This window comes from Lolium rigidum, chromosome 1, assembly GCF_022539505.1.
Source record: "Lolium rigidum isolate FL_2022 chromosome 1, APGP_CSIRO_Lrig_0.1, whole genome shotgun sequence".
Taxonomy (NCBI): Eukaryota; Viridiplantae; Streptophyta; class Magnoliopsida; order Poales; family Poaceae; genus Lolium; species Lolium rigidum.
In genome coordinates, this window is record NC_061508.1 from 28,459,275 (window position 1) to 28,471,317 (window position 12,043).

Sequence of the window (12,043 nt, forward strand, 5' to 3'; positions counted from 1 at the left end):
TCTGGTGCCATTGCTCCTGTGTTACTATTACTGCTGCTGTGTTATTCTTGTTACTACTGCTCTCATATCACTGCTACTTTCACATCACCCTCTGTTACTAGTGCTTTTCCGGGTGCAGCTGAATTGACAACTCGGTTGTTAAGGCTTATAAGTATTCTTTACCTCCCCTTGTGTCGAATCAATAAATTTGGGTTTTACTTCCCTCGAAGACTAGCTGCGATCCCCTATACTTGTGGGTTATCAAGACTATTTTCTGGCGCCGTTGCCGGGGAGGCATAGCTCTACTCATAAGTTCACCTGGGGAGTACACTCTACCTCTCTCTCTGTTTTTATTTTATTTTGTTTTATTTTGTTTTGCTTAGTTTACTTTTGTTTAGTTTATTTGTGCTTAGTTTATTTCTGTCTAGTATTATTTTGCGTAGTTTACTTTTGCTTAGTTTCTTTTTGTCTTGTTTTACTTTTCCTATATACCCAAAAATCCATAAAATTTTGAAAAACCTAAAAATTAAAAACTGTTGTTATGGGAGAACCAACAACCTACTTGGAGCTTATAGAATGTTATAATAATTATAGAGAATCAAGAACTGGTAAAATAATGAGTGCTATGATAGAAAAATTGAATACAATGGCTAGAATCTTGCTTAGACGCCATGATATAAACTGTTGCTCTCAACGGGATACTAAACATCTTAAATTTCAATGTGGCTTTAGTGAGGAATTTTTAATTAAGAACTATAATCGGAATTTCTATATTCATTATGGGTTCGAAGAGGTAGAACAATTTGTCTTATTTATGGGAGCCTCCGAGATAGAATCCTTCATGGTTGAGAATTATGAAACTTGTGCTATTTGTAAGGACCTTAAAGATTATGTCTCTACTATCCTTAATTCTTGCATAGAATGCTACGGTGGTAATCCTTATATCATTGATTATAAAGAGAGACTCATTAATGCACAAGAATGCACTCACAATTTGCAGGAACTCGTGGAAGAAGAAACTGATGAACACGAAAGCTCATTGGATGAAAAAAAGGAGGAAATTGATGAACCTGAAAGCTCATTGGATGAAAAAGAAGAGGAGAGCGACGAACAAAAGGAGGAAGAATGGATTAGCTACCCATGCCAACCTTCTAATGAGAGTAACTCTTTATCTCTTACATTATTTGATTGTCCTCCATGCTTACCGAAAGAGGTTGAATGTTATGTTCCTGTGGATTCTCTTGAAATATTACCTATGAGTAAAACTTGTGAGAATAATTATGCTACTGTTATCTATGATAATCCATGCTATTTTGATAAATCTTATGATAATGCTTTGTTTGTGCCTGATGTCGAAATGCATGGTACTAAAGAATTTTGCTTAGCGAATGTTTATGATAAAGTTCTAGATGATGGTCCTATGTTACTTGATAATATTAATTGTACTACTAATGAAAATGTGACTTATTCTATGAGTCCCATATCTCTTGAGATTGATCAACTACCTTGTTATATTATTAATAAAAGTAAGTTTGAAAGTTTTAATTCCACTATTCTTGAACTTGATAAAAATTATGTGTTTGGAAATCATGAAAAGTATGCTCCATGTGATAGTTATATTGTTGAGTTTGTTCATGAAGCTACTGAAAATTATTATGAGAGAGGAAAATATGGTTGTAGAAATTTTCATGGTGCTAAAACACCTCTCTATATGCTTAAATTTTTTAAGTTACTCTTGTTTTGTCTTCTTATGCTTGTCACTTTGTTCTTCATGAATTTATTTGTGTACAAGATTCATTTTCATAGGAAGCATGTTAGGCTTAAATGTGTTTTGAATTTGCTTCTTGATGCTCTCTTTTGCTTCAAATACTATTTCTTGCGAGTGCATCATTAAAGCTGCTTGAGCCCATCTTAATGGCTATAAAGAAAGAACTTCTTGGGAGATAACCCATGTGTTATTTTGCTACAATACTTTGTTTTATATTTGTGTCTTGGAAGTTGTTTACTACTGTAGCAACCTCTCCTTATCTTAGTTTTGTGTTTTGTTGTGCCAAGTGAAGCCTCTAATCGAGGGTTGATACTAGATTTGGATTTCTGCGCAGAAACAGATTTCTATCTGTCACGAATCTGGGCTGTTTTCTCTGTAGGTAACTCAAAAAAATATGCCAATTTACGTGCGTGTTCCTCAGATATGTACGCAACTTTCATTAGTTTTGAGTTTTCTGATTTGAGGCAACGGAAGTATTTATTTAAAATTCGTCTTTACTGGCTGTTCTGTTTTGGCTGATTCTGTCTCTGTTTTTTGCATTGTCTCTTGTGGACTTTAAGCGAGGTTTTCTAGACGTAGAGGGCTGTAGCTAATGTTTTATTGAGTTCTTGCAATGTGTCACTACAGGACCAAGGTGGATTCAAAAAAAATTGAGTACTAACCCCTCTAATGAAGTTTATGAGAAGTTTGGTGTGAAGGAAGTTTTCAAGGGTCAAAAGAGGAGGATGATATATGATCAAGAAGAGTGAAAAGTCTAAGCTTGGGGATGCCCCCGTAGTTCATCCCTGCATATTTCAAGAAGACTCAAGCGTCTAAGCTTGGGGATGCCCAAGGCATCCCCTTCTTCATCAACTTATCAGGTTTCTTCTCTTGAAACTATATTTTATTCGGTCACATCATATGTGCTTTACTTGGAGCGTCTGTATGTTTTATTTTTGTTTGTGTTTGAATAAATTCGGATCCTAGCAATCCTTGTTTGGGAGAGATACACGCTCCGCTATGGAATTGAAAGACCTAACTCTTCTGGTGGTTGACAAACAGCGAGGTATTCCTCGGAGGAAGGGGAGCCCGGGCCAGCGTTGATGGCGTTGAGGCAATAACACACCAGTGGGGCAACCTGTTTCATCAATCTGTTCTCTTTTTAGATTTGCTTTTGGGGGTAGGCATTTCCAGTGATTGACCTCGGTCGGGAAATATACGTACCCATATTTTTCCACCACGACGTGCATATCGTGTTATTGCTCTTCGTCCTGCTTCTATCTGTCTCGCTGTGATCCAAGCAGACTCAAGTGCTTGAAGAGCATATCTACCAAAACAAATACGATTGCCTCGGTAGGATTTTCCTTTCATTCTTCCTCGATGTTGTTTGCGAAATCTGGTTCTTTTCGGGTTATAGTCGATGGTTCTTTCTTAGTTCCATCTCTACTGCAAAACTGGACCTCTCAAGTAGATCATGATTAAGTTTTTTCATGTAGTTTAAACCTATTCGTGGAGAACTACTGTAGAGCTTGTTAAAATTGGTTTGCATGATTGGTCTCTCTTAAGGTCTAGATATTTTCTGGTAAAAGTGTTTGAGCAACAAGGAAGACAATGTAGAGTATTATAATGCTTGCAATATGTTCTTATGTAAGTTTTTTTGTACCGGTTCATACTTGTGTTTGCTTCAAATAGCCTTGCTAGCCTAAACCTTGTATCGAGAGGGAATACTTCTCATGCATCCAAAACCTTGAGCCAAAAAAAAAACTATGCCATTTGTGTCCACCATACCTACCTACTATGTGGTATTTCCTGCCATTCCAAAGTAAATTGCTTGAGTGCTACCTTTAAACCTTCAAAATGCTTCTCAATTTGTGTCAATGTTTTATAGCTCATGAGGAAGTATGTGGTGTTTATCTTTCAATCCTGTTGGGCAACTTTCACCAATGGACTAGTGGCTTCATCCGCTTATCCAATAATTTTGCAAAAAGAGCTGGCAATGGGATTCCCGGTCCCAAATTAATTAACCAAAATAGACACTCCTTCATGGTATGAGATTGTTGGCAGGCACCCGAGGATTCGGTTAGCCATGGTTTGTGAAAGAAAGGTTGGAAGGAGTGCCACCCAAAAATAAAATAAAATGGGAGCCGCTCTTTGAAGGTTTGTCTGGCAAGGGGGTTAGAGTGCCCACTACCATTCGTTGACAACAACAAACACCTCTCAAAATTTTACTTTTATGATCTCTTTATGTTTTCAAAACCAAAGCTCTAGCACAAATATAGCAATCAATGCTTCCCTTTTGCGAAGGGCCATTCTTTTACTTTATGTTGATTCAGTTTACCTACTTCCTTCCATCTTAGAAGCAAACACTTGTGTCAACTGTGCATTGATTCTTACATACTTGCTTATTTGCATTCATCATATTACTTTATGTTGACAATTATCCATGACATATGCATGTTGAAAGTTGAAAGCAACCGCTGAAACTTAATCTTCCTTTGTGTTGTTTCGATGCTTTTACTTTGAACTTATTGCTTTATGAGTTAACTCTTGTGCAAGACTTTTGATGCTTGTCTTGAAAGTACTCTTCATGAAAAGTTTTGCTATATGTTATCTATTTGTTAGCAACTATAGATCATTGCCTTGAGTCACTTCATTCATTTCATATGCTTTGTAATAGTATGATCAAGGTTATGTAAGTAGCATGTCACTACAGAAATTATTCTTTTTATCGTTTACCTGCTCGGGACGAGCGAGAACTAAGCTTGGGGATGCGATACGTCTCCAACGTATCCATAATTTCTGTCGTTCCATGCTTGTTTTATTACAATACCTACATGTTTTGCTTGCACTTTATAATGTTTTTATGCGTTTTCGGAACTAACCTATTAACAAGATGCCACGGTGCCGGTTCTGTTTTCTGCTGTTTTTGGTTCCGGAAAGGCTGTTCGTGCAATATTCTCGGAATTGGACGAAATCAACGCCAAACATCCTATTTTTCCCGGGAGGCTCCGAACACCGAAGAAGAGTCGGAGAGGGGCCGGAAGGGCCACCACACCATAAGGCGGCGCGGCCTGGCCTGGGACCGCGCCAGCCTATGGTGAGGAGCCCCCAGGTGCCCTCCTGCGCCGCCTCTTCGCCTATAAAACCCCTTTCGACCTAAAAACGCAGTACCAATTGACGAAACTCCAAAAAGACTCCAGGGGCGCCGCCACCATCGCGAAACTCCAATTCGGGGGACAGAAGTCTCTGTTCCGGCACCCTGCCGGGACGGGGAAGTGCCCCCGGAAGCCATCTCCATCGACGCCATCGCCTCCATCATGCTCCGTGAGTAGTTCCCCCATGGACTACGGGTTCTAGCTGTAGCTAGTTGGTATCATCTCTCCCATGTACTTCAATACAATGATCTCATGAGCGGCCTTACATGATTGAGATTCATCTGATGTAATCGGTGTTGTGTTTGTAGGGATCCGATGGATTGTTACGTTATGATTGTCTATCTACAAAGTTTATGAAGTTATTGTTGCTGCAATCTTGTTGTGTTTAATGCTTGTCACTAGGGCCCGAGTGGCATGATCTTAGATTTAAGCTCTATACTTATTGCTTAGATTGTATCTACAAGTTGTATGCACATGTCGCTGTCCGGAACCAAAGGCCCCGAAGTGACGAAATCGGGACAACCGGGGGGATGGCGGTGATGTGAGGATCACATGTTTTCACGGAGTGTTAATGCTTTGCTCCGGTGCTCTATTAAAAGGAGTACCTTAATATCCAGTAGATTCCCTTGAGGCCCGGCTGCCACTGGCTGGTAGGACAAAAGATGTTGTGCAAGTTTCTCATTGCGAGCACGTACGACTATAATTGGAAAACATGCCTACATGATTAATGATCTTAACGTTCTGTCTTAATGCTATTTCAATCCTATCAATTGCCCGGCTGTAATTTGTTCACCCAACACTTGTTATTGGAGAGTTGCCACTAGTGTAGATAGCTGGGAACCCCGGTCCATCTTTCATCATCATATACTCGTTCTACATGACATTGGAAGTAGTATCAACTATCTTCTGGTGCCATTGCTCCTGTGTTACTATTACTGCTGCTGTGTTACTGTTACTACTGCTCTCATATCACTGCTACTTTCACATCACCCCTGTTACTAGTGCTTTTCCAGGTGCAGCTGAATTGACAACTCAGTTGTTAAGGCTTATAAGTATTCTTTACCTCCCTTGTGTCGAATCAATAAATTTGGGTTTTACTTCCCTCGAAGACTGCTGCGATCCCCTATACTTGTGGGTTATCACACCCGCCCTACCATATCACAAGCCCTCGGACGGAAGAGTCCCTCCGAAAAAGATGGAACTACATCAAACAAAATACAAGCAAGTTCTTCTCGGCGGTCGAACATGCTATTAACAACCCCTTAAGCGGCGCTGGCGTCATGACAGTGGTAAACACGATACAACCATCATCATTTTACACTATTTGCATCATTGTATGTACATCATTGGCGGCTATGATTGCAGGTATCCCGCGCCTTGGAGAAGTTCAGGGCGACGCATAAAAAGGGCTTCCATATGGTCCATTGCTAGGATGTGCTCAAGAACGCCAACAAGTGGATGACAAGCTTTGCGTCATACAACGAAGCTGTGAGGAATGAGACAGCGATCAACCTCGACGGCGAAGACGACGATCAAGGCCGTCCAACCCTTCCACCTCGTCCCGAGGCTATAAGGCTACCAAGGCCGATCTAGTCCGGGAGGCGCAGGCTATTCCGTTCACCCAGAGCATGGAGAAGATAATGGCCGGGAATCTTGCCGCCTTGGTTGCTAGGAACGAGAAGAGGCGTCTGGAAAAAAGAGGTCGCAACTACCATCTACCACAACCTCGCGAAGGAGGCCATTGAGGTCCAAAGGCTGGACGTCGAGGCCAAAAAGGCATATGCCGAGGCCAAATTGTGTGCAGAAGACACAAGGATCATGCTTGCCAACTTGAGCAGCATCGACGACGACACCAGGGCATGGTTCATGAAGAGGCGTGCCGAAATCCGCGCGCGAGACGCCTGATCACCATCGTCATGCGCCAGCACCTTTGCCTCCTTTTGGACTTTTTTTTATTGCTGTTCAGGCCTTGTTGTGCCTTTTGCTCCACTTTGCGCCCTACCTTGTGCAAAGTGTGATGAACATATTGCGGACCTTAATTTGCGGCTGTAATTTCGTGCAAAGTTAATGCTAGTTCATCTTTTTTTGAAATCTGACCTGCGCCGAAAATGCGTCGCCCCGCTAGAGCCAACCCTAGACGCAACGAACGCGCGACCATTTCCGCATCCGTCAGGCGACGAATGAACGCTCGCCGACATTTTATGTGTCCGAAATGCGTCCCGCCGGAGATACCCTAAACAGGAGAGAGCTGATGTGCCAGTGCAGAGGAGCCGCCAGGATGCAAAATACTTCACGAGGGGTAGCGCAGCTCTGCGACCTCAAGTGCGTGTCAGTCTTGAGAGGTGCCTTCGAGACGAAGCTAGCAGAGGCTGATACCCACTGTTTTTATTTCTTCTTTGAACGGCCTGATATCAGTTGTCGACGCCAACGCCAAGTACTACAAAGAGCACTGCCAAGACTGGACGTTGTCACGTCATTCGGTCGATGTGACGTGATGCGCGTCAGGCCAGGAAACCTGCTGGACAGTTTAATGACTTTCCTTTGGACTGCACGTCTCCAGTGCAAAATCAGTACCACTATGTTTGGATATGTATAATTGAAAATGAAATTGAACTAGACTAGAATTCCAAATTTAAGATGGCGAGCAAGGGGTCATGAACCGGCTCGTGAGGGAGCTCGCGGCCGCCGGTGGAGTGCGGGAAGGGATGGTCACCTCCCGCCGCGGCCCACACCGCCACTGTTCCGCCCTCCAGCCAAGTCGCATCTAGGGTTAGGGCAAGCTAACAGGAGGGACGACGACAAGGGTTGGGAGGGGCTTACCAGAGCATGGCAGGAGGGCGGGGATGGAGAGAGGAGGTGAGGGATGGGGTGAGAAAGACAAGGGTGGGAAGGGGCTTACCGGAGCCGCCGCCGTCGGGTACCACCAAGAAGAAGGGAGGAGGACTCGTGAGCGATGTGCTCGCTCTCTCGCGGCGAAGCGGTACGCGGAAACATTTCCACGCGTTTCCGATCCTTCGACCTCGGAACTCGGAGGTGGAACGGAGGGGGCTCAGAATTCGGTTGAGTTTCCAAGCTCTAATTGTTAGGCCATTCCAAATGGTGAAAATGAACTCCAAATTCCATATTCTATGATTCTGAGGTTAATTTTATGGATCCAAACACAATGTAATAGCATCTCCACTAGTCGCATGCGCCTTCGAGGCCTGTGTAGATGTGCCTGCTGCGCTATAGCGCTGTTGGAACCTTCTAAGCCTGGTGCCAATGCCTCACTTCACTATAGCCTGCCACGTTAGCTTTTTTCCTCACTCTCACCCCACTCTCACCCCACTCTCACCCCACGGTGCCAGTGCACAGGCTATAGTGCCAGCTCTCACTTCTCTCTCCTCCACATCACCATTTCTTTTTCAGATTAAGTTATTTCACTCGAATTTTTGTAGACATTCAAAATAATGCAAGAAAATTATTTTATTCAACTAAAATGTTACCGATTACATAATAATTAATAAAATTGCATAATAAATTTTAAAAATTACATAATAAATAAAAATTCTACTCCTTCCTCTTCTTCCTGCTCCTCCCCCTCGTCGTCATCATCTTCCAGACCAAGCTCTTTTTCCACCATCTTGATGGCCTTCGCATGTTTGCGCTTTTCTGCTTCGTTCATGTCGTCGGTTGATCGGTCTTTCATTTTGTTCCATTGCTTGAATAGCTTAGCTTTCACTAAACCCTTCATCATGTTCCTCATCGCGAAGGATTTACTTCCTACCTCACTGCTTGATGAGGATTCCTTCACTAAACCCTTACGTGTCGCGGCATTGGCCCTATCGCGGCCCGGTGGACGCTCCTCCTCCGTCGTCGCCTCGCTAGAGCTGTACCCACCAGAAACTCCTAGACGGCTTCTCTTGGAAGTGGACTCGGTTCCACTACCAGGACCATGTTGTCCTATCCACTTCGCTTCATTGCGAACAGCTTGCCACCAGTGGTGCTGAAAGATCGAGATGTCGCCTAGAGGGGGGGGTGAATAGGCAATTAAAAACTCTTACGGATTTGTCTTGTAATAATGCGGAATTAAACTATCGTTTAGTTCACAAGCACAAACCCTAAATATGCTATGTTCAACTAAGTGTAACAATAGCAACTAGAGCTAAGCAAGATAGGCACAAGATATATGTAGCACAAGTGATAGCAAGATATATGTACTTCAAGCACGATGGCTATCACAAGGAAAGAGAGCTCGGGTATAGAAATAACCGAGGCACGCGGAGACGAGGATGTATTCCCGTGTTCCCTTGCTTTGCAACAAGGTACGTCACGTTTGGAGGGGTGGAGGTCCCACGAAGGATTCCCCACGCCACGAAGGCTCACCCTATTCTCCGAACCATACCCACGAAGGATAATGGCCCTTTCCTTATGGTTAGCTTTTCCTCCGCTCCGGAGATGGCAAGCTCCACAACCACTTCACAAGCTCCACGAAGGAGAAGCCCGGGCCCCTTCACAATCTTCCACGAAGAGATCACCGGGACACCAACCAAGCCAACTAGGAGGCCACCCTCCAAGAGTAACAAGCTCACGGTCTCTCACTCGAACAAATCGTGGTGGAGAGCTCAACACTATGCAATGATGCAAAGCAAGAACACCGGAGGTGTTGAAGTCCTTCACACTCAAATCCCACCAAAGCAACGAATGCTAGGATGAGATTGGAGAGGAAGAACAAGGGGGAAAGTCAACCAAAGACTCCAAGATCTAGATCCCAAGAGATTCCCTCACTTAGAGAAGAAACGGTTTGGTGGAAGAGTAGATCTAGATCTCCTCTCTCAAATCCTCAAATATGAGCAAGAATGGTTGGAGGAATCAAGAGAGAGAGAGCAACTTCTTCAAATGCAACAATGGAGGTGAGAGAAAGGGGAAGAAGTTGTTGCTCAAGGTGGAAGAGGGGCTATTTATAGTCTAAGGAGAAAAATAACCGTTGGGGAGAAAACCGGGTGAAAATCGGATAAAAACGAGCTGAAAAAGAGCCCAGCCGGTTGCCAGGCCGGCCGACCGGCCTGGGCGCTGAGGAGCCCGGTCGGCAGCCTGGTCCGACCGGCCCAGCAACCGGGTGCGGCCGGTGGCGCGCTGGGCGGCGGGAAGTCCTCAGGCCGCGCGGGGGAGCGGCCCAGGCCGCGTGGGCGGCCCAGGCCGCGTGGGCGGCGGCGGCCCAGCAGCGCCGGGCGGCGCGGAGTGCAGGCCGCGCGGGGCGCGACGGGGGCGCAGGCCGCGTGGGCCTCCGGACGGAGTGGCGGCCCGGTCAAAATCCGGTCGGACCGGAGGGGGCGCCGGGTGGGCCGGTCGGCCACCGGGCCTGCGGCCGGTCACGGGCCCAAAGGCCACTGGACACAGCCCGGATGGCACCAGTGCCAAGTCCGGTCGCGGACCGGGTGGGCCGGTGGCCGGTCCGGTCAGACCGGCCGGTCGGCTGGCCCCTTCTTTTTCTTTTTCCTTTTATTCTTTTCTCCTTTTCCTTTTTCTTTAATAACTAATGCTCCCGAAATCCGATTGACTTGAAACCAATTTTGTTGGAAAGGTAACGACGAATAGAATCCCAACAAAAACTGGAAATATGAAGACTCCTCACAGAACATTTTTAGATGATTTTAGAGAGGGAGTCTCCCACCGTCAAGAAACGGTGAAGACGTCCAAACTCGAAAACGCAATAGAAGATGCATGCGGATTCCGTTTTCGATGAACTTGGGCTTGTTGTAAAGCTAGCAACAAGCTCAAGAACCTCACACGGAGAAACACCAAGAACCAATAAGGATATGCAAAGTATGCAAAGGGTTGAGCTCCCTAAGACGATATGATCAAGTTACCCAACCGAAAGCCCCTCTTGATAGTGCGGCTATCTATCCTATAATCCGGTCTCCCATCAACCACCTCGAGACCGGTAAAAGGAAAACCTATCAAGTTCATACCTTTGCCTTGCGCATCCCGCTTGATCTTGATGATAACTCTTCAAGCTTCACTCAAGCCGGAATGCCTCACTTGATCAATGTTGCTTCGTGAATACTCACAAATGCTCCCCCATACACCATGATGGGAAAGCTCTATTGATGCACATCTTCACATGTCCATTATCACCAAATGGACGGCAAGCTTCAAGCATGTGATCCACTTGAGATGCTCATCTTGAACTTGCCCGACTTAACCTTGTACCTTCTCATACTCTCATAAGATAGAGCATGGCTAGTATTGAGTTCCACATAAGAACTCCATCTTCATTTCTTCTTCTTGATCATATCACATATGTATCTTCAAACCGATGATCTTGATGCCAATACACAAGGTATACCTTTATCTTCATGGCATCCATACTTGAATCCAACACATGGAGAACAAGTAGTACCTATGGAATATTCCTTCATATAAACTCAATGAAAACATTAGTCCATAGGGGTTGTCATTAATTACCAAAACCACACATAGGGGCAATGTACCCTTACAGGTGCCGTCTAAACGGCTGAGTCACTCTTTTGTCATTCGCATACCTCTCCATTGCCGCCTTCATGACCATATCATCGTCTGCTCCACTCTGACGTAACGCTGATTCTTGGATGTGGTATGCATTGAACAGGGACACCTCCTTGTTGTAGGCGTTCCAATGATCCTTCAGCTGCTTCGAGGTCCGACGACGGGCAGGATCCGAGGTAGAGTTGAAGGTTGCAGCTATCTGACCCCAAAAACTAGTGCCGGTCTTGCAATTACCGGCAACAGAGTCCTTGGAGTTAAAAAGCCAAGCACTAACCTACCCCGAAATAGATATTGTTAGTGAAAAATCCAAGCAAGAACCAACCCCGAAATAAATATGTGATGGGTAAGTAAAGTACCCGTTTTTCCTCTTCCGCAGTTGTCCAGTCAAGCCTCTTTGCACGCGGTGGTACGATTGTTTCCGCGGCATTGGACTCGGAGCTTGGTGCACTTGCTTCAGAAGGTGGTGGGGGGTACGGACCATATGGCGCGTATGGATATGGAGGTGGAGGGTATGAACCGTACGAAGGTGGTGGGTAAGGAGGTATAGTGCCACTCCCGCTACCTGTAGGTGGAGCATTTGGAGGTGGTTGGGGGTATGGATACGGAGGCGGAGGGTATGAACCATATGGTGCCGGAGGTGGAGCGTATGGGCCAT